A 9,314-nucleotide genomic window follows, 5' to 3' on the forward strand; every position below is an offset into this window, starting at 1 on the left:
TAATCAGATACAAAGCAGATTTTAGTATATATATATAGACTTACAATAAACTATAAAAGAAAATAAATAAAAACAAAATGCTATAGGACTGTACTGTTTAAAATGTTGTATTTTTATAGTGAATTTATGATCATAATGTGAGTTTGCCGAAAAAGTGACTGTCTTGCCACATATTCCTCTCAAACCACGACCCTCATGTGTCTGATATGTTTGGCATAATATAGTCGAGCTGAAAAACTTTCTGTCAGCATGTTGCGAATCGAGGAAAGAGAGTTTGACCTCAGCCAGCTGTGTCCAAAAAGCAGATGTGAGCCATATGACCAGCAGCAGAAATAGCCGAGCTGATCTGCTTTCATAATGGCATCATAACTACCAAACATATGGCGCGCCTGTCAAACATTTGGAAAGAGCTTGTTCTCTGTTTTCATGTTCTATCATGCAAATCAGAATCACATATTTTCAGCCGTGCTTTGTGACAAGCTTGTTTATTTTTATGGTGCCTAAGTGCGTTTACTGAGATTTAAATGAGGGTAATAAATTATGCTATTGATATCCAATTACAGAAATATTTTTAATTAAAAATGAATTATGTGATTAAATAATAATAAGCCATGTGAGGAAAAAAACAAATAGTGCATGCAATAAATCTTTAATAAAGCTTTACAATATAGTGGCTCTTAACTAATCTACAATAACGCTGTGATAAAATACACAATGCCACTAAATTAAACTGTGACAAATCCATTATGACACATCCGATGGTATAACAATCGTCGCTGATCTGATGTGTTGCTGTCTCCTCAAATTGATGGATGACATTACACTAGCTCTACAGTAAGTGAAATATAATGATCATGTGTTTCCTGTTGACTGCAGTAACTGGTGATTTAAAGCTGGGCCATAAAAACAAAGTGTCCTTTTGCTCTCTGAATATACACCTTCAAATATATTTCAAAACCAATTCCAGCTATGGTTTTTTAAATTAATCTGCTTAAAGTCAAAAAAGATAAATAGTCTCGGTTCAATCACCAGTCGGCAAATCTAAAGAAAGGCCTAACTGGTATTTGCACAATATACAATGGCATTAAATTCAATGCATGTAAGGCATTTCAAGACACACCAAGCAAAGAGTCATAGCACCCCCTAGTGATGGATATATGAATTGGCAGCTGATTAAAATACAGAAACTTGAAGTGGAGATCTTGTGCTACATATATGTGTTTGCCAAACTATATGTAAAACATATCAAGGACGACAGGAGAAATGTTTCTTTCCATAGAACTGTGCCTGCATCTCATTAAAATTAAAACGGAATACAGTAAACAAACAAACAATCCTGCAATTAAAGCTTGGATGCAATTAAGATATGAATGTCGTTTTATTCATACAAACAACCTTATACATGAAAGATTAACTTGCTATGTTAATTAAAAACAAACCTAACGCGCACGATGTGAATGTTCTCACAAACATAACATATTTGTGTGTATGCCTGTGATCTCGTTCTCGTTTGTTCGGAAGGTCAAGAGCTCGCATGTCTCTTGAAAAGGCTCTTTCTCATTTCCTGAAGCGCTTGTACTTCTCTTCTTCGTGCACTACCATGACAACGGCATCCCAGCAATACAAAGTGAGAAAAGCTCCATGTTTAACCAGCTGCATTTGCACTGCCGTCCTGACTGAGGCCCTCACAAATGTTGAATAAAATATTTGATTAATACAAGATGAGCATAAGCTATGAGAAACCAATTGATTTTATGCGTGTGTAACCAGTTATTTGTAAAATAAAAAAGTTATATGTCTAATTAAATAATGACTAATCAACAGTCGTAGATTGTCTGTAATTCTTGTTATACACGTCCTGAATGTGTTTTTTTAATAAGACTGTGGGAACCGCGCACACCGTGTTTAGGAGCATGTACTGTATATGCCTGGAACAGAAGCTCACTTATTTAACTACTACAGGAAGAATGAGACCTCTAGTAAAACGCACAAGGGTTGTATGGATAGTTTTAAAGCAACAACATAAACAAACGTTACTGTTACATTGTGTTCCAAACTTATCTTCTGGTACACATAAACAAATAGAGTCCCTGCAGATTAGTTCCGATAACAAGCTAAAGAAATAATAATTAAATTACATTAGCTAGCTAGCAGGTTAAAAAAATGTCTAGCCAGTATTATGTTGGGTTACCAGTAGAAGAACCGTTACTTGGTTAAACTTAAATGCGAGTGTTTATTTAAAAAAGTGTTTATTTCATACAATTATTATATCATAAAATATTAAACTAAATTAATATAAATATTAATTATAACCAGTGTTGGGTAAATTACTCTGAAAAAGTAATTAATTACTAGTTACTAATTACACATTCGATAATGTAATTAGATTACTGTACAAGTTACTCTCTTCAAAAAGTATTTAATTACTTATTACAAATGACTTTCTATATCCTATCAACCTTGATTAGTTAAGTGATTCAAGGATAGACATGAAACGGCTCTTTTAATTCATTCAAATAAATAATATAAAAGTACATAAAGTATAATTATCAATTACAAATGTGAGAATTATACATTAAAGCATTAAGGATTTTAAAGTTAGACTTTGAATTTTGATGTAAATTCCTCTTCTGCACACACACATATTACACAAAGTATTTAGTTTAATTACATCAGAAGTAACTGTAATTAAATTACAGAAAAATAAGAGTAATCCCTTACTTTACTTTTTCAAGTGAAAAGTAATTAAATTACAGTAACTAATTACTTAGTAACTAGTTACACCCAACACTGATTATAACATATAAATAGATATATTATTAGCCACTAGCCAGACCGATCAACAAACACAAACTGGAAATTAAAGTCCCAGTGAAATTAAAAATTACAATGCCTATTTTTTCATCAAATATTGCAGCGTTTATTGTAAATAGTTTATCAATGTGGGTCATTTTCTTTTTAAAAATCGTGTGCCCTCATAATCTTTAGTTAAAATCTGAAAATGCACTTCCGTCCTGTAATGACTATCCATCTCAGATGACGTATGTTAGACGGCTTGGGTGGAGCAGAGCCATTGAGAGAGAGTTCTGCCAACGTAAGTCCAAAACGCTGGAGCGTCACGTGATTCATGGAGCCTTCAGATAGTTCCAGGAAGTTGTTTTCTCTTTAAATGCTTTATTTCTTTCATTTTTTATTAATTAAATGGCTTTCGTCTTTAAATGGGTTAGAAGTATACCTCAGTTGGTCTGTTTAGTCGCAGCTCCATATGCGTTACTAGTAACTTACGGGAACTATTGAGAGCCTCCATTGCTGTGAAAAAAACTGTTCCGTTGGAGTCAACGAAGTTGACGCGACTCTCTCTATCAATGGTTCTGGGGCGGAGCATCCATTAACTCCTCCCCTTCAACTGCCAGTCTGCAGCTGGTCCATTTCAAAATGCAACGGCTGTTTTATACATCCAATCAAATCGCAGAGAAAGACTAAAGCCACGCCCACTGTTTTTCTCATTCAAAATTCAATTTCACTCGCAAATGCGTCAAAATATACGTAAGTAAAAACAATCTCAACTTCCGGTTCACAGGGACTTGGCCGTTTCTCAATTCCAAGAACACAAAGAACGGACTTGTGTTCTTGTGGAGACCGGTCTTGCGAGGCAGCCTCGGTAGAACGAACTGGGATGGACGCGTCACAGTGACTTCTGGGACCTTAAGTGGATTCCGTATGCGCGCAAAGCTGCATAAGATGCATCCTTGATATCGAGAACACATCCGGGTACTTTCATGCGTTCTCTGTTCTTGAGTATTGGAACCGGACTTTGATTATTGATGACGTAGAGCGAGAACACGAGGACACAAGACCGCTGAAGAACGCATATTGAGAAACGGCCTTTGACTTCGGGCCAAGTGCGTGCGTCCCATGAAACCGTCTACGGCCCTGTCCCAAATGGCGCACTTCATGTGGACTTGCGGTCTCGTGGACTTAAATTGCGCGTGCTCGCCAAGTCTGCGAGTCCGTAGGGTGGCCCATTTGTCTTTTTTGCGCTCAGAGGTGTGCTCGCGAGCGCTGCCTTTGTGCCTTCGATGCGGTCTTGAAAGACTCTGCTGAAGTTACCTACCCAGGAATCCTTGCGAACGACCAATCAGAGAACGGATGGGAGGAGTGTCGTGGATGTCAGAATTTTTCAATGTATGTTTTGATAAAACTCAAAATTACATTTGTTTATTTTTTCACATTATTGCTTATTTATTTCTTACTAAGCCAACTATTAAAGTATAAATCTTGTAATGCAATGCGTTTTCTTAAGGCAATGAGCTTCTGATGGATTGTTGTAGATTTATGTCACGAATGGTAAGGGGAAGAACCCAAATGCAGGCAGGCAATGGCAATGAAGGGGTTAACGTAATATATATTTATTAACAAGAGACAAAACAGAAACAAAACACCCACGAGGGGGTAAAAAACAAGACAGGAAAAATAAACTAGACTGGACTAAACTAACATTACACTTGACTAAACATAACTTGACAAACTTGACTAAACACTTACAAAGACTGGACTGGGATCTTTACACAGGAACACTGACTGACACGATACACATCCACGACGAAGTACAACTCACGAGCACAAGACAAAGAAACACGAGGGTATTTAAAGGTAAGACAAACGAGGGATAATTAAATGGGGCAGGTGTGTGACATTAAACACTCGGGGAAGGATAACGAGGAAACGAGATGGCGGGAACAGAGACGAGACACTGGAAAAACACACGAGAGGCATAAACATCTCATGGTCTTCCCACATAAAACCCAAGAACTCTGTCCCGATCCCACCACACGACTAGAATTTCATAAACAAGACGGTGGGACCGTGACAGATTTATAATGGTCTCTGGACTCTGTAAAGCAGAACAACACAGCTTCTGCATTACACAGAAATGTTAAGTAGAACAACATACGTGCATATTAAGAACACATTATGCACATGTGATAGATAAATAAATAAATAAATATACATAAGCAGTTGCATTACAAACATCTACTGCTTAATGCTCAGTCCGTCGAGCTTTTTACTCTGACTGCATATATAGGCATATAATTATACTTATTCATTATACATACTGCATTTTTTTAAATAATGCACATATAATGTAGCCTAGAAGACTCTCTGTAAATGGACTTAATCTGTTGATATATTCAACGCATTTTCTGCCCATATTTAATACAACTATGGTGAACTGTTAGTTGTAGCTGGAGGGTAAGGTAAACAGAGTAAACACTATAACATCTTTCTAGCAATGTTAGTGTCCAAGCTCATTTCACATTCACTTACAACTTTAATTGTGAATTTGATGTGTATTTTTTATTATTTAATAAGTCTTTTTATTTGAACATTTTGTTCTTTAATGTCATCCACCAGTGTTTTGTGGCTCTTATCGATTGAGGCACCGGCACCGTTTAAAAGCATCGATTTGGCACCGGTATCCAGGTGGATTCTGCACTCTGGTGGTGGTTGAGGAGACCCAACCCCCCATCCCCCCCCCCCTCATTCATTCAAAAGCCTCATTCATTCATTTATTCGTATTCGGGGTCATGCAGTAATTATAAAAGAACATGCGCGCACCTTAGGAGCAGGAGCTCGTGCACTGAGCCCATCATCACGAGACCAAGTAACACTCGCGCGCGTGGGATGAATCGCACTGGCGTCATTTAGTGACTCAACGCAGCTCGTGCTCAGTTAAAGTAAAGCAGCACTCAGTAACACGTCCTCTAGTTTTAGCTCTGATGGAGGATAAACACACAGATGGAGGTGTTACAGGTGGAGGGAGGCTTGTGTCCTTCGAGGAATTAAACTGCGCAGTTATGCGTTTCTTCATCGGCAAACAAGGACAAGAACTGTTTTGTAGATCCTTCCGCAGGTAAGATGTTGAATGTTTTTTTTTAGAGCAGATGGGTTGACAACTAACTAGTTGTGCTCAGAGTTTAGTTATTATGTAATGTAACGAGTAACAACATCCTACTTGTAATAGTGTGTTGTGAGATGTTTAACGCACACGACACCAGATGGCAGTATTTGACCACAGGAAAAAAAGGGCGGTGATACTTGCCCAGGTTGCCTTTGCTAGAAGGGATACAGCTACCTCCACTGGGCATGCGCACTTCAATGACGCATCATTTTTGTTACGCTGAAAACAGTTGATTAATTTTTTATTATTATTATTATTGTACTGTTAGGGTTGGGGTAGGTGTATGCGTTAGCTAATGTAATTTATTGTAATTATATGGCGAGATTTTGCACCACTTCCGGCCGTAGCTGTATCCCTTCTAGCAACATNCACTGGAAAAACACAGAGAGGCATAAACATCTCATGGTCTTCCCACATAAAACCCAAGAACTCTGCCCGATCCCACCACACGACTAGAATTTCATAAACAAGACGGTGGGACCGTGACAGAGCCCCCCCCTTAATGAACACCTCCAGGTGTTCACCAAGGGGTGACTAACAAGACCTGACAGACTGGACCAAAGCAAAACCAGACAAACATGTGAACAAGACAAGGGGAGACAGACAACAAGACTAGGACTGGGGTGGGACAACAAAAACAACAAACATGGGAGGGGGGGTGGGGCAAAACAAGGCATAGGGGGCACCAGGGGGTGGGGAAAGTCCCAGTCCCCGGCTGCGCTCGAGGGCGCTGAGTCCTGGGACTTAGGAGGAGTCCGGGGGGAACAGTCTTTGCCCTGGGTCTCCCAGGGACCGGCTGGAAGGGCTTGACGCCGGCTGGAAGGCCGGCTGGACAGGCTTGACGCCGGCTGGAAGGCCGGCTGGACATGGCTTGACGCCGGCTGGAAGGCCGGCTGGACATGGCTTGACGCCGGCTGGAAGGCCGGCTGGACATGGCTTGACGCCGGCTGGAAGGCCGGCTGGACATGGCTTGACGCCGGCTGGAAGGCCGGCTGGACATGGCTTGACGCCGGCTGGAAGGCCGGCTGGACATGGCTTGACGCCGGCTGGAACCCGACTGGACGCCGGCTGGATCACCGACTGGACGCCGGCTGGATCCGGACTGGACGCCGGCTGGATCGACTGGACGCCGGCTGGCACCGACTGGACGCCGGCTGGATACCGACTGGACGCCGGCTGGATCCGACTGGACGCCGGCTGGATACGCTGGAGCGCTGGCTTGACGCCGGCTGGAAGGCCGGCTGGACATGGCTTGACGCCGGCTGGAAGGCCGGCTGGACATGGCTGGACGCCGGCTGGAAGGCCGGCTGGACATGGCTTGACGCCGGCTGGAAGGCCGGCTGGATCACCGGACTGGACTCAGGGCTGGACACATGACTGGACACATGACTGGACACAGGCCTGGACACAGGCCTGGACACAAGACTGGACACGGGACTAGACACAAGACTGGACACGGGACTAGACACAAGACTGGACACGGGACTAGACACAAGACTGGACACGGGACTGGACGCCGGCTGCACCGGAATGGATGCCGGCTGCACCGGACTGGACGCGGGCTGGACCGGACTGGATGCCGGCTGCACCGGACTGGATGTCGGCTGCACCGGACTGGATGTCGGCTGCACCGGACTGGATGCCGGCAGCACCGGACTGGATGCCGGCAGCACCGGACTGGATGCCGGCTTGGAAGGAGCCCGCGCTGCCCGCCGCTGCCTCTTCTTCTTCAGCCGAGCCACCCGCCTGGAGGTCGGTTGAAGGAAGGATGTAGTAGGCATGGCTGGTTCCGGCTGGGACTCCTCGGAGGTGGACTCCCAGGATGCTCGCCTCCCCCGCTTGCCAACGAGGCTGGTGGATGGTGGAGAGGCTGCCGAGAGTGGGAAGGATGGAGTGGAGGTGCCCACAACCCCGATCTGCAGGGAACCATGCTCAGGAATCGTGACCAGCGGAGATGGGTAGCTGGTAATTGCTGAGGCCGTGGACTCCGATCGTTCCGCGGCGGTCAGCCACACGGCGTCGAAGTCCAACGGTCTCAATGCCCTCATCTCCGCCCGCGAAAGTGGGTCCCTGAGACCGGAGTTCAATAGCACCGCGAGCTCCTCCTCCCCGAAGATGCCATTCTCGGCGACGTCCAGGAATCTGTCCACGTACTCATCCACGCTCTCGTTCCCCTGGCGAAGTCCGCAGAGGAGGCGAGCTACGTGGGACCGCTCGGTGCTCATGCTGCCTGCTGGGTTCAGTGATGGCTCGTGAGTTCTGTCACGAATGGTAAGGGGAAGAACCCAAATGCAGGCAGGCAATGGCAATGAAGGGGTTAACGTAATATATATTTATTAACAAGAGACAAAACAGAAACAAAACACCCACGAGGGGGTAAAAAACAAGACAGGAAAAATAAACTAGACTGGACTAAACTAACATTACACTTGACTAAACATAACTTGACAAACTTGACTAAACACTTACAAAGACTGGACTGGGATCTTTACACAGGAACACTGACTGACACGATACACATCCACGACGAAGTACAACTCACGAGCACAAGACAAAGAAACACGAGGGTATTTAAAGGTAAGACAAACGAGGGATAATTAAATGGGGCAGGTGTGTGACATTAAACACTCGGGGAAGGATAACGAGGAAACGAGATGGCGGGAACAGAGACGAGACACTGGAAAAACACACGAGAGGCATAAACATCTCATGGTCTTCCCACATAAAACCCAAGAACTCTGTCCCGATCCCATCACACGACTAGAATTTCATAAACAAGACGGTGGGACCGTGACAGATTTATAATGGTCTCTGGACTCTGTAAAGCAGAACAACACAGCTTCTGCATTACACAGAAATGTTAAGTAGAACAACATACGTGCATATTAAGAACACATTATGCACATGTGATAGATAAATAAATAAATAAATATACATAAGCAGTTGCATTACAAACATCTACTGCTTAATGCTCAGTCCGTCGAGCTTTTTACTCTGACTGCATATATAGGCATATAATTATACTTATTCATTATACATACTGCATTTTTTTAAATAATGCACATATAATGTAGCCTAGAAGACTCTCTGTAAATGGACTTAATCTGTTGATATATTCAACGCATTTTCTGCCCATATTTAATACAACTATGGTGAACTGTTAGTTGTAGCTGGAGGGTAAGGTAAACAGAGTAAACACTATAACATCTTTCTAGCAATGTTAGTGTCCAAGCTCATTTCACATTCACTTACAACTTTAATTGTGAATTTGATGTGTATTTTTTATTATTTAATAAGTCTTTTTATTTGAACATTTTGTTCTTTAATGTCATCCACCAGTGTTTTGTGGCTC

Source organism: Triplophysa rosa, linkage group LG22 (genome assembly GCF_024868665.1).
Source record: "Triplophysa rosa linkage group LG22, Trosa_1v2, whole genome shotgun sequence".
NCBI classification, from domain to species: domain Eukaryota; kingdom Metazoa; phylum Chordata; class Actinopteri; order Cypriniformes; family Nemacheilidae; genus Triplophysa; species Triplophysa rosa.